We start from the raw sequence: 22307 nt of genomic DNA, 5'->3' as shown, positions 1-22307 counted from the left end.
ATGATCCAAACATAGAGTCACAAAACATTAGAAAAACTTAAAGAAAGAGAGTAATGGAAACAGCTCGATTCTCAAGCGGTTTCAACCTAGAAGTTTTACCGAATCAACTCCCTCAAGAAAGAAGTATAAGAGGATCTGAAAATCCCTATAAAATTCTTCGAAGAATTTACTGATTAACCTTATAACATCTAGTCTACTGCGAGGGTTGAGTACCGTTATTTCCCCAGTTCGTCATGGAACCTGTTTCCCAGCCATTTCAACTCTGTACAGTAGGACAGTGGCAAATTATATGCTCATACGACTCTAGTTCCTCTACATCTTTGCATAGCCTGCAATAGTCCGGTATATTACTACCCCGTTAAGATCCCTATCAGAATCCTTCTCTAGTTCCTCTACATCTTTGCATAAGCTGCAATAGTCTGGTATATACCATCCCGTTAAGGTCCCTATCAGAATCCTTAGATCGTACATATCTAGTTTTATAAGTATCTTGGCAGTTTGGCCATAAGGCCTTTAATATTTTGCAATCCATTCTACTATTCCAGGACTGTTTGATGATCTCACAGAGACTATCAAAGATCAATGTATAATAATGCCATGTGTCCCTTTTATCTATGTCAGTGGTCGAAGCTTATTTAGCTAGTTTATCCTTATTACCAAGCACATTGCAATGCCCTGGCACCCAAAACAGTGTCCAGCGATACTTCCTTGAACAATTTTTTGTTAAACTGCATAACCATAATTTCTAATAGGGGAAAAATTAGAGGAAGTTACAAGATTAAAGAATAACTAAGGAGTCCATCTATATACCGACAGCATAAAGTCGAAGTGAATTGGATTTAAGCCAAAGAAAGATGGATGAATATAGAAAAACTAAAAGGTGGTTGAAAATAATTCAACACTTGCACTAAATTGGGTCCAAGTCACAGCATTTTAATTATTTCTCCTCAATCTGGTCGGTCTTGTTATAGGTCACAAGACAACTATTCAGTATTTCTAACAAATTTTATAAAATTTGTTACTGACACATATTAGAGTCTGGATCATGAAAGAATCATGCAGCAATATATTTCAGTTTTAGCACTTGTAAACAGGGGCATCTCCTCCTGCGCCTATAGAACTTCTTCAATCATTTTTACGTCGGTAGACCATACGATTTATTTTTAGTCCAATAGTAGAGTGTGCAGTAAGTATGACTATACGAAACCTTAAAGAGTTTCTATCAAATCAAGGAAATGTTGGAAATTTTGCAAGACATTATTGGAAAAGAGAAAGAGAATAAACTATTTAAAGCGCGATCATATTACAACACCGTAACCTCTGAGCTCAAAGAGTGGCCAATAGAAACGATAGAGCTTCAATAAAGCAACTGAGCAAATGATGGATGGCGATTAGATTATGATCATAAGATAAGTAAGAGCTTTAAATGACCGCTCTTATTGCTCTATATGACACAACCATCGGTTAAGCATGCAGAGAAGATAAACGCCTAGGACATTATAATTTGGTTAAAGTATTACCACCCGATATACCCACATGTTTTAACTCATAGATATTCCCATTTCAAACTTATTATTAAAATTATATTTACAAAGAGTTTAAAAAACATCCTTTCAAAGTTTCTATATTATATTTTAACTTTCTAGCTTCAGCTTAAATATTTTAAAACTGCAAATTAATACAAAGTTTCAAATATAAAAAGTGTTTGTTGTGCATTCATTATATTTTTGTTTCAAGTAGTATAATACTAAGGAAATAATACCTAGGTATTTATATAGAAAACCTCTTGTGTATATCTTACAAAAATAAAAAACCCAGAAACATTAGAACGGATATGTTTGTAGGGCTTATACATTACATAAAACCCACAACAATAATAGCAACAGCCCCTCAATGGAGATATGTAGTTAATGTGTAAATGGGTGAGTGTATGAAGAAGACAGGAACGTAGGCAAGTTAAACTATTTTAAGGGGCAAAAATAATTAATAGACTAGACTATATACTAGACTACAGACTACACTAGACTATAGACTAGACTATACTATAGACTAGAATATAGACTAGATTATAGACTAGACTATAGACTAGACTATAGACTAGACTATAGACTAAACTACAGACTAGACTACAGACTAGACTAGAGACTATACTATAGACTAGACTAGAGACTATACTAAAGACTAGACTACAGACTAGACTACAGACTAGACTACAGACTAGACCAGACTACAGACTAGACTAGACTAGACTATAGACTAGACTATAGACTAGACTAGACTAGACTATAGACTAGACTATAGACTAGACTATAGACTAGACTATAGACTAGACTATAGACTAGACTATAGACTAGACTATAGACTAGACTATAGACTAGACTATAGACTAGACTATAGACTAGACTATAGACTAGACTATAGACTAGACTATAGACTAGACTATAGACTAGACTATAGACTAGACTATAGACTAGACTATAGACTAGACTATAGACTAGACTATAGACTAGACTATAGACTAGACTATAGACTAGACTATAGACTAGACTATAGACTAGACTATAGACTAGACTATAGACTAGACTATAGACTAGACTATAGACTAGACTATAGACTAGACTATAGACTAGACTATAGACTAGACTATAGACTAGACTATAGACTAGACTATAGACTAGACTATAGACTAGACTATAGACTAGACTATAGACTAGACTATAGACTAGACTATAGACTAGACTATAGACTAGACTATAGACTAGACTATAGACTAGACTATAGACTAGACTATAGACTAGACTATAGACTAGACTATAGACTAGACTATAGACTAGACTATAGACTAGACTATAGACTATACTATAGACTAGACTATAGACTAGACTATAGACTAGACTATAGACTAGACTATAGACTAGACTATAGACTAGACTATAGACTAGACTATAGACTAGACTATAGACTAGACTATAGACTAGACTATAGACTAGACTATAGACTAGACTATAGACTAGACTATAGACTAGACTATAGACTAGACTATAGACTAGACTATAGACTAGACTATAGACTAGACTATAGACTAGACTATAGACTAGACTATAGACTAGACTATAGACTAGACTATAGACTAGACTATAGACTAGACTATAGACTAGACTATAGACTAGACTATAGACTAGACTATAGACTAGACTATAGACTAGACTATAGACTAGACTATAGACTAGACTATAGACTAGACTATAGACTAGACTATAGACTATACTAGACTAGACTAGACTAGACTATAGACTAGACTTTAAACTAGACAATAAAAAGACTAGGCTATAGATTAGACTATGGACTAGACTATAGACTAGTCTCATATTCTGGAAAAAGAAAAACCTTTGACCTTTTTGGAAAAAAGTTCCTATTTTCAATTTAAGTTTAAAACCATTCTTCTCATTTGTAACCCTAGATTACACCGCCACTGTCGGCAGGTGTATGTAAATACATTTATTTGCATTTCGGAGGTTAAGGTTATAATAATGAAAATGTAGAAAAAATGTAAAAATTATTATATGTATAGAACTTTGTCTGAATATTTGTCTAAGGCATATGTTAGAAAGAAAAAATTAGACAGTATGAAGATAACAAATTGCATTTCAAACTTTTAACATTCATTAAATGTAGTTGAACAAAAAAAAAAAAAAAAAAAAAAAGAACAAGGAGAAAAATTACATTTAAAATAGACATCATTTTGGCAAAATGAATGCAAAAACTAGTTGTATGAAATACATATTTCCTATGGCATAAATGCAGAATTAAGGTTTGAAACTTTAGAAGAAAAATTCAGAGAAATATTAGAACTTTAAGACAAAGACGTCTAAGATAATTTAATATTTTAAATTTTTTTAAACAATGTTTACAATTTTCTATATAATTACTGCATGTTTATTGCATTTAAAATACATTTTTGTTTAAAAATAAACATATCAATGTTGTAGTTTTTTTTATCGAATTGATAAGAATATGTATTTTTAGAAAAAATAATAATAAATAAAAAAATTTCATTAACATGCCACTAAACCTAGATAAGTTATTAATTAAACATATAACAAAACAAATTGTGGTTAAAGTAATTACATATTAAAAGAATATAACTGACCACTTATTTATTTACATGTGGTGGCTAAAATAGCTAGTTACCCCTATCACCAATTCAAATGAAGTTTTTCTACCCTTTCCACCAGGTCAACTTGCAATTCATTCACAATAGTTGATTGTGTTCACAACAGCTGTTCATTGTTTACAAAATTCTATCAAAAAGTTTTACAACAAATTTTTTCACGCCAAATAAGTAATATCATTTAAAATTGATAACACCAGCAATCAGAAATTACTTTTCTATCCCACCCAATACATAAGTACAATTTAAGAACTAAAGTAAACAAGAGAATAAAATTTCAAAAATAGAATTAACAAAACTTAAATAAACATAAATAAATTATTGTTTGTGGGATTTGATAACAGTTATATTTTATTTAATACATACGTACGACTCGAAATGCAGTACATTTTAAAACAATTGACCGATAAAAACTTAATTCCAAACAAATAAATTTTTATTATTGTACAGTCACAATATGTATTTTTAAAAAGAGGGGCGATTACAAAAGTAAATATGTTTATCTAACGTATGTGTATAAAACTGTAGCATTTGGATCAGTAATAGAATTTTTGGAATGAACAGAACTTCGGGTCCATAGAACCAATTTACAAGGTAGATCAGATACCGGTAAAGATTTTAATATGCATCTAAACATTCAAAGGTATAAAATTTAGTATAAGATTTAGTATATAGATCAGTTTTCCAGGAAGAGTCCTCTCGTGAACATTCTTGCTTTCATACGCATGTAAACAAGTATAAATCAGATGTGGGCAAAAAGTTATCTTGCTTTTATACACACTACCACATAGGACTATATGTGCATATCCTAGAAGGAACTCAAACGTCACTCCATAGATTACAAAGTGAGAGTCATAAGCACATAAATATTCACGATTATATAAACAAAAAAAACTTATCGGATAGAAAATTTCTTTACACTCTGCCGATGTCTGATCTAGATGGTTGAGATGATATTTTCTGTTCCCTTAGTATTAAAGACTTATTCAAGATTCCTCTCATGTAAACTCACCAGAAGAGAACCAGGAGAGCATACGTTTTTATTCCCAGTCGATGTCTGTCCTTGATGGTTAGGACGTTATTTTCGGTTCCTTGTTCAAGTTGAAAATTGTTGAAGTAAATGTTTATTCTTCCTACAAATGTCGAGAAATTTAAAAACCTATATGTCATGTAGAAGATTCTGATTCAGTAGCTAGATCAGATATCGATAAAGAGCTCTCGCGACAGGGAAATCTTTTGTTCTCTGTCGATATCTTATATTCTGAACTATTGTTTAAGGCCTACAGATTAATTTATCTCAGCTCGTTTGCCCCCAACAGCCATGGAGACTACTGAATAGGTATTTTTGTCATATGAAACAGAATGGGTGACAGCCCAACCTTTGGTTTATACAATTTCTAGCTTTTTGTCTCCTACCATCGTTTAAGCGACCTTTTGTATCGTTGTCATCAAAACTTTTATGTTTGAGAGATTATGAATCGGGTGTTCTGACTTACATTTCTATATAAATATGATGCTGGTTACAGGGTAACAACTGTTTACTTAGCTAGAAAATAATTATTTCTAACTGATCGATTGTTTGCCTTATATCGTGAAGATATAGACTTATCCCCATATTCATAAACGCATAATAAAGTTGTTAATGGTTTATTATAGGAATTTCTAACTGATCGATTGTTTGCCTTATATCGTGAAGATATAGACTTATCCCCATATTCATAAACGCATAATAAAGTTGTTAATGGTTTATTATAGGAATTTTGTATGGAAAATGTGTCTAATAAACCTAAAATAAAAGATTGATATCTTTATGAATACGGGGGTTAGTCCGCGCTCCATGACAGGAAAATGTTTGTGAATGAATTGCCTTTATATATTGATGTTTCAGAAATTCAGTCTCCTAGAGATAATACTTTATAATTTACTGATCAATGTCCCTAAGGGATGTTATATCCGGTATAACATCATCCCGAAAGTGTTTATGGGGAATACAAACTCTGTTAAACTATAGTCTGCTTAGAATAGATAAAACTCTTGTCAGACAAGAAAACAATAAACCCTAGTTAGATTAGAAAAGATTTAATATTAGTACGATTAAAGCAGATTAAGCTCTAGTCTGATTAGGGTTTATTAAACTCTAGTAGACTCAACTCTGACTGGAGTAGATTAAACTCTAGTCTAAATAGAGCAGATTAAACTCTAGTCTGTTTAAAATAGATAACACTTTTGTCAGACTAGGATAGAATGAACATTAGTCTGATAAGAGTAGATTAAACACTAGTCTGATTAGAGTAGATTAAACTCTAGTCTGACTAGAGTAGATTAAACTCTAGTCTGACTAGTGAATATTAAACTCTAGTCTGATTAGAGTAGTTTAAACTCTAGTCTGACTAGAGTAGATTAACCTCTAGTCTGATTAGAGTATATTAATCTCTACTCTGATTGGAGTAGATTAAACTCTAGTCTGATTAGAGTAGACTAAACCCCACTATAACAAGAGCCGATTATATGTACTGTAGTCTGACTACAGCGAGTTCTTTGACCAATTTTGAAATCGTATATAGCGAAATGTTTTATTAAATTTAGCTTTAAGAAAAGTTGTAGTGTTTCTGTCCAAAAAAAAAAAACTTGAAAATTTTAAAATTATTTTCTAAATATTATTTCCATATGTTGCAAATAATAAAACACTTCTAGTTCCAAGTTCAATGATGTAATCATTGTCTTTACACTAAGTTTTAATGTGACTATAATTCCCAACAATATCTTATTGTGGTTATTTTCGCATCACACTAATAATTTTGGGAAAATATTTGCTGTATCTTTTTATGTAGATTTCAAGGCTTTACAAAAAAAACACACTCTAAATAAATTATCTTCATATGCTATTATCATTATTCAAAAAATGCAATTGTATCAACAGAAGAAAAATTTACGTTGTTGGTTTCCTAAAAATGTCATTTTTAACGCTTCACCACATAACTAAATAAATAAAATTATAATCATGGGAGTTTTTATCAACAGTTTTTTGTTTTGTGGTTAAAAATATTTTACCCTGAACATTGTCTGTCAGTTGTAAACAAATTAATTTTATTTAAATTTAAAGTGTCAAAACAAAAGAAGACGCTGCTGCTTGTTATAGAAATTTTACTATCTTATCTCATATTATTCACTTTCACAAATTATTTCAATTACAACAAAGTTGTGTGCGGTTAAATTTATTGTTTGAAAAATATTTGAAGTAACTAAACTTGCTGCTCTATGTAATTTAATTTAATTTAACTTGTATAAGATTTCCCGAAAAAAAAAAACAAAAAACGAAACAAAAGTTAACTTTTAAGCATAATAATTTTAATTAAATTAAAAGAAAGCACAAGTTCAAGGTGAACATAATACAATTGTGGTTGCGAGGTTAAAACCGCTAAACTACTGTAATTACTTGCATTGAATAATTGAAATTTAAAACATAATTAATTAGTATATATTCTTTGTTAAACTTGACATTTTATCACTGTTTAAGTTTAAGGTTAATTAGATGCACAAAAAATCAAAGAAAATAATAATATGTTTAAACTACTCGTGAATGAGAGTGGATTAAACTTTTGATTGACTAGAGTTGATTAAACTTTTATTTGAATAGGGTTGATTAAACTTTAGTCTGACTAAAGTATAATAAACTATAGTCTGTTTAGGGTTGATTAAACTCTAATCTGCCTAGGGGTAGATTAAACACTTGTATGATAAGAGTTGTTTAAACTCTAAACTAACTAGAGGAGCTTAATTTCTACTCTGACTACTACTCTAGTCTGACTAGAGTATATTGAATATAGCAAATTAAACTTAAGTCTAATTAAAGTAGACGAAACACTAGTCTGTTTAGAATAGATGAAACTTTAGTTTGACGAGAATAAAATAAACTTTAGTCTGACTAGAGTAGATTAAACTACAGTTAGATTTGAGTAGATAAAACTCTAGTCTGACTAGAGTAGATTAACCTCTATTCTGACTAGAGTAGATTAAACTCTAGTCTGATTAGAGTAGATTAATCTCTCTCTCTCTCTAGTCTGACTAGAATGATTAAACTCCAATCTTTCTAGAGTCGATTATCCTCTAGTCTGATTAGAGTAGATTACTGTCTAGTCTGACTAGAGTGCATTAAACTCTAGTATGACTAGAATAGATTAAACTCTAGTCTGATTAGATTAGACTAAACTCTAGTCTGATTAGATTAGACTAAACTCCACTATGTCTAGAGTTTAATTAGATAAAACTCTTGTCTGATTAGAGCAGATTATGCTCAAGTCTGACTAGAGCAGATTAAACTCTAGTCTGACTAGAGCAGATTAAACTCTAGTCTGACTAGAGCAGATTAAACTGTAGTCTGACTAGAGCAGATTAAACTGTAGTCTGACTAGAATATAATAAACTTTAGTGAGACTAGAATATAATAAACTTATGTAAGACTAGAGTAGATTAAACTATAGGCTGATTAGAGATTAAACTCTAGTCTGACTAGAGTATACTAATATCTAGTTTAAATAGATTAGACTAAAATCTAGTCTCACTGGAATAGCTTTAGTCTGATTAGTGTAGATGAAACTCTAGTCTGTCTAGGGTCTGTCGATTAAACTCTAGTCTAACTAGAGTAGATTAACCTCCATTCTGACTAGAGTAGATTAAACTCTAGTCTGACTTAGAGCAGATTAAACTCTAGTCTGACTAGAGCAGATTAAACTCTAGTCTGACTAGAGCAGATTAAACTCTAGTCTGACTGGAGCAGATTAAACTCTAGTCTGACTAGAGCAGATTAAACTCTAGTCTGACTAGAGCAGATTAAACTCTAGTCTGACTAGAATATATTAATACCTAGTTTAAATAGAATAGACTAAAATCTAGTCTCACTGGAGAAGCTTTAGTCTGATTAGTGTAGATGAAACTCAAATCTGTCTAGGATTGATTAAACTCTGGTCTAAATAGAGTAGATTTATCTCTAGACTAAGTAGACTAGTCTGAGTAGAGTAGCTTAAACTTTAGTATATTTAGAGCAGATTAAAGTATTTTGTATCTAGACTAGATTAAACTCTAATCTGACTAGAGTAGATTAGCCTCTAGTCTGACTAGAGTCGGTTAACAGCTAGTCTGACTACAGAAGATTAAACTCTCGTCTGATTAGAGAAGATTAAACTCTAGTCTAACTAGAGAAGATTAAACTTTTGTTTGACTAGAGTAGATTAAACTCTAGTATTACTAGTCTGGCTAGAGTAGGTTAACCTCTAGTCTGACTAGAGTTGGTTAAACTCTATTAAACTCTAGCCTGACTACTGCGGTCTAAACTCTAGGTTGAATAGAGTAGGTTAACCTCTAGTCTGAATAAAGCAGATTAAAATCTAGTCTGACTAGAGTAGATTAAACTCTAGTCTGACTAGAATAGATTAAACTATAGTCTAGAGAAGATTAAACTCTAGTATGACTATTCTAGTCTCTAGTCTGACTAGAGTAGATTAAACTCTAGTGTAACTAGAGAAGATTTAACTTTAGTTTGACTAGAGTACATTAAACTCTAGTCTGACTAGTGTAGATTAAACTCTAGTCTAACTAGTGTATATTAAACTCTAGTCTGACTTGTGTAGATTAAACTCAAGCCTGACTACTATGGTCTGAAATCTAGGTTGAATAGAAACTCTAGTCTGGCTAGAGCAGATTAAACTCTAGTCTGACTAAACTATATTAATCTCTAGCCTAACTAGAGTAGATTAAACACTAGTCTAAGTAGAGTAGCTTAATCTAGGTTGAATAGAGTAGGTTAACCTCTAGTCTGAATAGAGCAGATTAAATTCTAGTCTGACTAGAGTAGATTAAACTCTAGTCTGACTAGAGTAGATTAAACTCTAGTCTGACTAAAGTATATTAATCTCTAGCCTAACTAGGGTAGATTAAAATCCAGTCTGAGCAGAGTAGCTTAAACTTTAGTATGTCCAGATTAAACTCTTATCTATCAAGAGTAGAGTAGTTTAACTCTATTCCGACTAGAGTATATAATACTCTAGTTTGCCTAGAGTAGATTAAAGTTCAGTCTAACTAGAGCAGATTAAATTCTAGTCAAATTATATAAGTTTAAACTTGTATCTGACTAGCCTAATTAAAGTAAGTAGATTAAATTTTAATCTTACTAGATTAATTTAAACTTTTGTCTGAAATCATCATGTCAATTTAATCAGTAATCAATATTGAATAAAAAAATTAGCACCAATGTTTTAGACAAACTATATGGGGACCTCCTCTCCTTCTCTTATTACATATTTTATGTAAATTTAGAATCTCCTACAGAAGATAAGGGTACATAAATTTAACAAAATGTAGATATTTTTTTTTGCAATACATTGACTTAAAATTCACTTTGAACTTAACAAAAAAAAAAAAAAAAAAAAGAACTTAATGCTAAAACTATGTATTATCCCTGTTAATTTATATAAATATGTAAACATATTGTGCACAAAGGATTTTAGCACATAAAAACATAGTTGTATATAAAAATAAGCGCCATTAATATAAAAAAAAAGAGTATTTAGCACTTTATAGGATTAAAAGAAAAGTGAAATGAAAAAAAAAAAAAACAATGTGCGTGTAATATTTCACAATTAAAATGTAAACAAACATAAATTAAAAACAATGGTTTTTCTAACATTTGATTTTTAAAGCTGCTACTAATTTAAATAAGATTATCTTACATTTTGCAGTGTTATAGTAGGAAAATAATGTAAAATAATAATAAAAATAATAATTTACAATTTAAAACATAATGTGTTGACATAAATTATATTTTTTTGTTATTATTTAAGCCATAAAATTTAAAATAATGTCATAAAAATTGCAATTATTTGATGGATAATTATTGTATTAATTTATTAAAATTATGAATATTATAAAATAACAGCTGTTTGGCAAAAAATATTTTAAATAAAAATACGAATTAATATGTTTCTATAACCAAATTCCCAAACGTTCTGAAAGTTGTCTGGTAGGGTCTAAATCACATAATCGAATAAAGCAAAGTACCTCCGAGAAGACAATGATAGGGTCTTTGGTAATTTTGTTATTTTCCTCTTGTTCCGATAGTTTTCACCTTGGGGCAAGTTCTTTCAAGAAGTTGTAAGATATCATAGGCATGATGACATTTCTGATAGAATATGAAAACGAATAGTAGATAATTGTTGTATTAAAATGTCATACATCAATTAAAAAAATCGATAATAAAAGTGGAAGAATGATTTATTTCTTTAACAGCGACAGACATTTTATTTTATAAACAAATATCGGTGTGTATAGGGTTTTGATAAGACCAATCGTTCGTATTATTACAAATGTTTTAAGTCTTTTAAAAGATTATTATGGCTTTTATAAGATAACGATAGTATCTTTTAAAAACGTTTATAGTTTTTTTTAGTTATCAGTTAAAATTTTTATTCTTTCCAATAATAACTGAATTAGGACAGTCAAAGATGTTTGTTAGACAGGTAACGAATCGTGAGTTAGGTTATGTTGAGAGGTCACGATTTAGACATTTCACCAATTGTGATTCTCTTCAAATTATTACTCATCCGTAATTAGGTGGAATCTTTTTAGTTCTAAGGTCCCAGAGAAAACACATCCTGAGGCAGTCACGATCATAAAAGAAACAGACTTGATCCAAATTATCTCAGACTGCTGTCTTGTAAAGCGAAGGATTTATCTGAAAGGTGTTGTAACGATTCTTCATCAAATTCCGTCCAATCAGGTATGCCTATAAAAAACCTTAACGAACTTTTATCAAGAGACAAGAGAGACTAGGTCGTATTCCGTTAAAGACAGCGGCCGATCATTTTAAATATTCTGGTATCACTTGACTTCCGATTACTTTGATACCTCAGCCAGCCCCTATCCTGCATTTCAATTCGAATCGAAATTTTCTTCGTTTGACAACTTTGGTATTCTGCATTTCGATTCGACTCTTCGACATATAAAACCAACTTACAAAACGTAGTAAATAAAATTGAGAGTTATTTTGACTTTATCACGCTCCAAGAATCTTGAAAGTTGTAGGTAGACTGAAAATAGGTTTAAGCATAAGACAATCGATGAAAATCCCCGATACAGTAATAAATATAGACTGAGATCGTGAGGTGCGTTGAGTTGAAGACCCTAGATCTTATCACCATTGAACAATGTAAAATTTAAGATACCGTTTCTTTCCATATCTTATATTGTAAGAATCTTATCTTACAAGAAATAGTTGGCGCTACTGATACGTCCGTTATCACTATGTTTCTACTAGAAAATGATGCCAAAGTATTTGGTTTCATTTGAAAAACCCAAACTGTTATCAAACTACAATCCGATCAGCCGTTTTCCCCCTAAATTTTGAAGATACTCGAGTATCCACCTCTCCACACATCTTGGAGTTGTCATTGTAAACATTCGTTACAACATTAGTTTAGTGGGACGCCGGCACTCAATTACTAGCAGGAATTCGAATATAGAAGCGTCTGTCGAAGTGAAGTTTCGCAACGCAATAGTATGCACACGAATACTAAATACTTGCAGAATCAAGAATTACTTCAAGGTATTTCGCATGATCAGTGAGATTGAGTCTTATTCCCTTTAACTTTGGAGGCATGAAAAGAACACAAGCTCAGTTTTCAGCGGATTTACAGTAAGGCCACAGGAAATAATCTACTTACTGAGAAAGTTAAGAGCATATTCCGTGCAACTAGATATGGTATCAAGGAATTTACCTAATATAAATACTGCTACATCGTCAGCACAAGCGAGAAGGAGTTCTTTGCTACATTCCAGAGTAAGGGAGACAGAAGTCCCCCATGAGGTGTGCCATGACTGGCAAGTCTGAAGACATTGATTCCACACATCGTTGCACTAATGACCCTATTACTTAGACGTTTCTTAATAAGTTACTGAGTTTGTTGATCAATCCCTAATCCATGAAGTGCGCTGACATTGGGTTCGACATTGTTAAAAGCACTTAAAATGTCTAAGAAGGCATCAGTAGGGTATTCTTTCTACATGCGAATGGAGAGCTGTTTCACCAGACTTTTCCTGGCTGTAGCCTTGTTGTGATTTAGAGATTAACTCCTTGGGAACGGATAATTTCAAATGTACATCAATGACTCTTTAAAGAGAAAAGACGTACAACTAATTGGTCTACAGTCCTTAGGTTTGATATCTAATATCTTTCCCCCTTTAGAAATAAAGACCACGTTACATTTCGTGTTACAAAAAAGTACCTTTTTGGTAACATTCAAGAGGAAAAAACTCATTACATTCATGGGGACATGTTTATTTGTTCTTAATATTAAAAAGTACCTTCATTTAAAAGAAGTACCAGGGAACATCAGCTATCAAGGACTGACTTGATTATGTTTAGTGAAAAAAATACTTAAAACATTAAACATTTGAATTTTCAGAAAGTACCAAATTTTTTTTTATTCCTTTTTTCAATAAAATTAATCTTTCCGTAGAAATTATATTTAAAATTGTTATTAAATAATTTCTTTGAAATATTTTTACCACATAACTATCTAACACAAGAAGTAATTAAACAATTCAAATATAATTACATATATTTTAATATACTACTACAATTATCTAAATATATGTATGCATGTGGTTTGTTGAACGATAATAAGTAATATTCAAAAAAATTTTGTTGACATTCTATAAATTAAAACTAAAAACAAGTATTGCAAACTAATGAAAAATTAAGAAAAAAATTCAAAATTTTGTAAATTTTAATATAAATTATAAATAACTTTGCAACTAAACTATATGGGGTAACCACTCTTATGTGGTTATTGACATTAAATTGTATTCCGAAATATACAAACAAATGTCTCATGTAACATACACAAGCACATAATATACAAATGCATATAAAATGAATTTAAATTAAATGTATAAACAAGTAGATAATGTAATATCAGCAGTTTAAAAATAATATATGTAGGTACTTCCAAATCAGGTTTAAAAGGGTTTCCCATTTGTAGAGTGTTTTCCACAAAGATTGCTAAAATATCTTTATGTCAAATTTTACTATAGACTACACTATAGACAAGAATGTTGACTAGACTATAGACTAGACTATACTCTACTACTAGACTATAGACTAGACTATAGACTAGACTATAGACTAGACTATAGACTAGACTATAGACTAGACTATAGACTAGACTATAGACTAGACTATAGACTAGACTATAGACTAGACTATAGACTAGACTATAGACTAGACTATAGACTAGACTATAGACTAGACTATAGACTAGACTATAGACTAGACTATAGACTAGACGATAGACTAGACTATAGACTAGACTATAGACTAGACTATAGACTAGACTATAGACTAGACTATAGACTAGACTATAGACTAGACTATAGACTAGACTATAGACTAGACTATAGACTAGACTATAGACTAGACTATAGACTAGACTATAGACTAGACTATAGACTAGACTATAGACTAGACTATAGACTAGACTATAGACTAGACTATAGACTAGACTAATAGACTAGACTAGACTAGACTAGACTATAGACTAGACTATAGACTAGACTATAGACTAGACTATAGACTAGACTATAGACTAGACTATAGACTAGACTATAGACTAGACTATAGACTAGACTATAGACTAAGACTATAGACTAGACTATAGACTAGACTATAGACTAGACTATAGACTAGACTATAGACTAGCTGACTATAGACTAGACTATAGACTAGACTATAGACTAGACTATAGACTAGACTAGACTATAGACTATAGACTAGACTATAGACTAGACTATAGACTAGACTATAGACTAGACTAGAGACTAGACTATAGACTAGACTATAGACTAGACTATAGACTAGACTATAGACTAGACTATAGACTAGACTATAGACTAGACTATAGACTAGACTATAGACTAGACTATAGACTAGACTATAGACTAGACTATAGCTAGACTAGACTAACTATAGAACTAGACTATAGCAGACTATAGACTAGACTATAGACTAGACTATAGACTAGACTATAGACTAGACTATAGACTAGACTATAGACTAGACTATAGACTAGACTATAGACTAGACTATAGACTAGACTATAGACTAGACTATAGACTAGACTATAGACTAGACTATAGACTAGACTATAGACTAGACTATAGACTAGACTATAGACTGGACTATAGACTAGACTATAGACTAGACTATAGACTAGACTATAGACTAGACTATAGACTAGACTATAGACTAGACTATAGACTAGACTATAGACTAGACTATAGACTAGACTATAGACTAGACTATAGACTAGACTATAGACTAGACTATAGACTAGACTATAGACTAGACTATAGACTAGACTATAGACTAGACTATAGACTAGACTATAGACTAGACTATAGACTAGACTATAGACTAGACTATAGACTAGACTATAGACTAGACTATAGACTAGACTATAGACTAGACTATAGACTAGACTATAGACTAGACTATAGACTAGACAATAGACTAAACTAAATACTAGATTATACTATAGACTAAATTAAAGACTAGACTATAGACTAAACTGTAGACTAGACTAGTTTTGCCTAGTTTGTATTTATTTCTTTCTGTGTATTTCATAGTTTTCATTAAAATTATAATATTGAAAAATAATAATCGCGACATTTATTATCGGTTAAATGACACTAATAGTTAAATGAACTTAAATTTTTTCTAGTCTTCTCAAAAAAACACATTTAATGCAAACTTTGTATTATAATTATACTTAACCTTATCGCATTTTTCCGATTAAATAAAGCCCCAAAACTTACCCTCCCTCCCCCCTATCAAATTGAATTCCTCCCTTTTTTCCACTTTATTAAAACCCTTTTTTTTTTGAATACGTTAATTAAGCAGAAACAAATATATTTAAGAAAAATAATTAAAAAATATAAAGAAAATAATTATTATCAACACAACAACAATTTCACACGTGTAATTATGGCAATGAACAATTAAATTAAAAGCAAAAAATATAAATTATATTTTGTTAAATAATTGTGTGAGGAAGTGGTAGACAGTAATGTAATTCTGGTTTAAACTTGGAAGCTGTAACGAATTACCATACAGTCCCTGAACAGATGAAAAAAAAAACACAACAAAACTGTTGCAAATCAATATGTGTATTTATTAAAGTTTCTTTGACATTTGTCACAAGGTCAAAGGCTAATTATTTCATTAGTAATGTATTGTAATGTGTTATTGCTTTCAAATTAAAATCTCATTTTGTTGCAAATACAAAAGGATTTTGCATGGTGTTTAAAACAGCGTGTTAAATTTTATCATAATTATCCTATTCACAGCAAGCGTTGTAACTTTTAGTTTAAAAACTACTAATTTTATCATACAACAATACAACGATACGTCATAGTTCAAATGTAGTTCAAATGCATTCTGCTAGAGAGGTCTTAGAAAACACACTGTGAACCTAATGATATGGAGCTACAAGTTCCCTAAATGGGTTATTAAAAGAGAAATGATTACTTTGGAAACTTTAATATCAGAAGATTGCTTATCTTCCCAGATATTCAAATACAGAAATGAAAACAATTGCTTTGGAAACTCAAATTGGATACAGCCTTAGTTACTCAAACATTGATTTCCCCAAAAATTCCCTCTAATTTTGAAGGTGAAGTATAGAAAACGTGATAATTTTCTTGAAATAATCTATAGATGGAACCTCAGGAGCTATAAACCGTGATCTGAAGATTGAAGTATAGAGAGTGAAGAATCGAAAATAGAATGAACGATTATTGTAACCGATTTGTTCTCTCGTGAAAAGAATTCTAAATAACACCGACAGCCATATTCCACCTCCATGTGATAAAACTGACGATGCTAATGAAAAGTCAAATATCCTTTCACAAATGTTTGAATGTTATAACCAGTACCAGCCCATTGTGTTGCCTATACTAATCTAGGATATTCTTCAGAAGACGGACACGGAAATGTTCTTCCTCACTCGCATGTACTCAGAGGAATCTAATATAAATATTCAACCATTACCCAACAAGGGACCACTTCAAACCCAAACAACTCTCGAAAGTTATAAAAAGTATTTATAAAAACAACTGTTGTAATCTTCTTGATACTTGATGACCTAATGTCAGTTATTGGAGACAAACGAACTTCTTAATGGCCTGCGCACTGATTGTACCCCTTTTTACCTAATAGCACTTCTTTCTGGGCAATTGTCTTGCCATCTTCGTCTTGTTATCAAGGAATCTAATAAACCTTTAATTTTTAGCCTTCGCACTAATCTTTCGACCTAATGGCACTTCTTTCAATTGTAACAACACTCGAAAGTTAAGAAGAGCATGCAAAACTACCATTATTGTAGACAAACTTCTTGACATTAGACAATAGGGCCTTCGCACTGATCGTTCCACTTTCGATTAAATATCACTTTTCTCTGAGCGATTGACTCGCATTATTGTTAAAGAATCAAATCCGTACAAGAGTCAAAAGTTATGAACTTCTTGATATTAGACAATACGGGCTACGCACTGATCGTTCCACTTTGAATATAATAGCACTTCTATCTGAGCAGTTGCCTTGCATTCGCGAACAACACGCGAAAGTTATGGAGAGCATGCACTTGATATTAGACAATGGGGCCTTCGAACTGATCGTTCCACTTTCGATCAAATATCACTTCTCTCTGGCTCACATAACAGTTGTAGAATACTCGAAAATTATGGAGACCTCGAAAAACTACCACTATTGGAGACAAAACATCTTGATATAAGACAATATGGCCTTAGCACTGATTGTTCCACTTTCAACCTAATAGCATTTCTCGGTGAGCAATTGGCTCGGATTACTGTTGAAGAGTCCACACTGAACAACACTCGGAAGTTATCGAGAGCAAGCAAAACTACCTCTTTTGGAGACAAAACTCTTGATATTAGACAATATGTCCAACGTACTGATCGTTCCACTTGGAATATAATAGCACTTCTCTTTGAGCAAATGCCTTGCATTATTGTTAAAGGGACAACTACGAACAATACTCGAAAGTTAAGGAGAACATGCACTTCTTGATATTAGACAATGAGGGCTTCGCACTGATCGTTTCACTTTCGATCAAATATCACTTCTCTCTAAGCAGTGGTGTCGATCATTTTACTGGGTGGATAAATGTAGAGTAATGGATGGAGTAATTGGAGTATAGATAAATTGATTATTACCTTCCTGTTTTTAAAATATAAAAGTTTTCGCAATTGCTTGGGAATTTGAGGGATCTAAAGTAATTTTATTAAGAAAGCAATTGATCAAAATTTTTTAATTAAGCTGCTGCAATTTGGACATTATTTGTGAGTTTATCCAAAGTTTATCCATATCAAATCAAAACTAGATCTGGCCATAAACTATAAGACGTAGTCGATTGTTTTAATACAGATGGTTTTCGAATATAACTGAGGATCCCATTTTAGTATCAGACTGCTAAAAATGCTTTCCAGATCTTACTGAGAGAGGATCACATTTCAGTATAGATCTTCTTGCAATTTCTTGGGAAGTGGAAACACAGAATGTCTAAATGAAATAAGATCAATTTGAAGATCAGTTAGAAATGATCATTGCAGGTTTAAAGGAGAATCTTTATTTTATAATAAATTTTAAATTACAAAAATCCTAAAATATATTATTACTTCCCAGAAATGATGATTTGTAGAATTTAAATACTTTTCTCGTATGCAGTTGCAATTAAGCTTAAACATACAGTTAAGGTTTTTATAAATTTCAGGTCTATGGGGAATTTTTGTTCAGGTTATTGTGCAAATGTTGCAAATTGTTAATATTTAGTTGAAAACATGCTATTATGCCAGCACGATTAAGTAAATTTAGTTTCAAAATATAAAATATGAAACGAAATGTTTTTCAAAGCTTTTATGGGAGTGTTTGAAATTAAAATAGTTTATTACACTAAAGTAATTCTGTTATAATTAGCTTTTTTTTCAAATCCTTTTAAAAACCTGATTAAAAGTTTAATATATGCTGCGTTTACATTAATAAACTTGACCTTTTAATAGTATATATGTTCACTAATACAAAAAATTGCATTTTCAAAATGGTCGACCCAACTATAAAAACCATTAACAAAAGCATTGATGCGTTTAACAGAAAAAAATCATATTATTGTTTAAATAAAAAAATTTCATAATTTTTGTATTAAATACCCAAGGCACAAAACACATTTGTATTAAATTACGATTACACGTGAGAATTATAACAATATAATGCCATAAATATTGAGTAAATATTTATTTATAAACAACAACAGCAACTAAATATGTTAAAACGATAGTATTTTTATAATAAAACAGGAATTTTGTAATTGTAAAACATAAAGAATACGACCCACAAACACCAAAATATAACTGATTCACGGAAATTTTGTTTTGATCACTTAAACAAATCTCAGAACAAGATTGACTTACCTTAAAAACTTTTATAAATACTAAATATAAAGGTACTTTTTTTAAAAATTTTTCACAAATTAAAATACAGATGCGTTAACCGAAATAGTAACGTTTAACGTGATAGACTACCAAATAACAACTTAAAAACATGAATCAAAAACCTCTGATACAAATTCTACTCAATTTCATAAAAAAAAAAAATAATTAACCTGTAGATGAAATAACAGCAAAAGATAAAAAAACTTACATGAATGAACTAAAAAAAATCACAATACACAATTAAAGCTTGGTTATTGGGTAGGGGAAAAAGTCGTTTCTTAAAATTAGTATTATGATTTTGAAGAGAAAGTACAAAGTAGACAAATTCTATATAATGGTTTTGAATGCTTAAGATCCATAATCCCTTAATGACAAAATAACCCCCTTAATCCCAGACCTGTATGGCATTCACCCGAAATTGAACACCAAAGAAATTGTGGCATAAACTGGTTTCTAATAGAGAAATAATTTCAATAGGTTGTGGTCCCGAATAGACTTCACCTTCTTTATTTTTACAAAATTTATTATTAAGGACCTCAGGACTCTTATATCAAAATTTCTTCTAACAGGTCCTAAAGAAATGATTTTAAAATCTAAAGTACTTCCTATTACAGCGATTCTAAAGCTATACATAATGAAATAAACTCTATTATAGTTCTTCTTAAAAGATCTTTCGCTTTAGAAAACTCACAAAATTTTGTTTTTTAATTTCCAACTTACCAAATGTTCCCCCAATATCTGTAAGCGTGGAAGAGCTAGAAAGAGAAAAGAAAATAAAGTTTAAAAAAATGTGAATTAAATTTAGAACTAAAATTTAGATTATATACTAACAAATATTAAATCTATGGTTATCAGCATCCTAATCCATGTTTTCCTTCTCCGACAAGGAAAGAAAAAAAGGTAATCGATCAATATTGATCATTACGAACCCCGTATAATGCTATTTCTTTCTACGATACACTCTGAGGCAATGAGCAAGAGTCCCACTTTAAAGCAGTTGGTCAAACATGATCACACCAAATTGAAACTACATCGGATCAACAACCATGTTTAGTCAATGCAGATTCTCCAATAAGTGAAGTTTTTTTAACACGATTACCTCCAATTCTTCAATCAGTTTTATTTAGTGAATGATTAGGAAACAAGACATAAACATATTATAGTATGACCATATCAGATATAGGGAAGTGAGGAGATCAACCATAACAACATTGCTGACCACAACCGTAATCGAATTGCTACCAATAATTTGAAACTTCCTACGTGACAGTGACATTAACCTATAGTAGATCCTTGGTTATAGGTAAGACCAATTCTAACTTAGGCGCTAATCTGGAGTACTACAAGAAGTTTAGTGTATATGTTATTTTGGTAAAAGTGGGATCATGAGCAAAGCATTTAAGATTTGCGATGGCAATTACAACTGAGCGACTCTAATCTTTTGAAGAATGGAACAATGGAGGTTTCAGGACGTGTCCGAAATATATACTCAACATCTTAGACGACTATACACAGATATCTGAAGTATCCGATTGCCTAACAGAGAAAGAAAATTTCGGATATTAAAAAAAGAACATGTTTAAACTGGGGTATATACTTATACGTACTCGTCTAAACTGCGAGAGCGAAAGTGCCTCTAAGATATGAGACGACGACTACAGTCATCATTACAATGTTTAATAGACATCTTGTTTCGTATAACTTATAGAAAATTTAATAACTTTAATCCCCGTTAGAAGATCATGTTTAAGCCGAACATTAGAGAAAGCACCTGTGTGAATCTGTTGTTACACGGATAGCTCTAAATTCGAAGACAGAAGCGGTCTAAAGATCTATAATGAAAACACAAATACCAAGATCTCATATTGTCCTTCGAGCACAATATTATTTTCCAGTCCAAGTCCACGCCATAAGGTAATGTGCAAAATATATGGAAATAGACAGATGTGAACATATTTTCAGATATATATAGGGTAATTAGGACGATATCGGCCGATTAGGATAAGTAAAATCTCGTATTAGACATCATATGTAACCCATCATATACTAGAGACAACACTAGCCCTAAATTAAGATATATTGATCCCAGATAGAAGATTATTAGTGCATGTACAAGTGGAAAACTGTTGTTACACGGATTGTTCTAAACTGAAAGACAGAAAAGACCAGGAAATGCATATTTCCATTTTCCCAATCACTATAACTTCCATTACTAAGGTCTGCATCATTTGTAAACCAGACCATTAGGAGATTGTTACATTTGCAGTAATGAAAAGGTAATTTGAAGAAGTCACTTGTAGTAAAAGAGCGGAGCGAATAGATCAATAAAGATGCAGTCTTATGAGTCTCAAATTCATAGCCAGCTTTTGTTCCGTTTTCCCAATAACAAGCAAAATGGATTGTATTGAATATGGGCGGGCAAATGAGAGCATATTTTCGCATACCGAGAAGGCAATTAGGACGATAACGGAAGTTGAAGAAAGTAAAATATTCATAATCGACTTCTCTTCTATTGCTAAGCTCTGCATCATTTGTACCCAACCCACACGAAGATAGATGTACTTGCCTTTTTTCAATTTAC

At 31.2% G+C, this 22307-nt stretch overlaps 1 protein-coding gene across 3 annotated transcripts in view; it reads right to left on the bottom strand.

Moving 5' to 3' along the window:
- Positions 1–22307, bottom strand: part of LOC119609472 (high affinity copper uptake protein 1) — a 70008-nt gene that overhangs the window by 27895 nt on the left and 19806 nt on the right. For 2 of the 3 annotated variants that reach the window (XM_037964277.1, XM_037964279.1), the window contains exon 2: positions 20447–20481. The gene's annotated coding sequence lies outside the window, so the exon portion shown is untranslated. Of the gene's footprint in view, positions 1–19705; positions 19830–20446; positions 20482–22307 lie in introns of those variants that run through there. The other variant, XM_037964278.1, reaches the window with a different exon arrangement.

Source organism: Lucilia sericata, unplaced genomic scaffold (assembly GCF_015586225.1).
Source record: "Lucilia sericata isolate MDLA Ls3-8-SP2 unplaced genomic scaffold, ASM1558622v1 Contig000988F_arrow, whole genome shotgun sequence".
Taxonomy (NCBI): domain Eukaryota; kingdom Metazoa; phylum Arthropoda; class Insecta; order Diptera; family Calliphoridae; genus Lucilia; species Lucilia sericata.
Note: the sequence above shows the minus strand (reverse complement) of the source record. Positions and strands in the feature narration are given on the sequence as shown.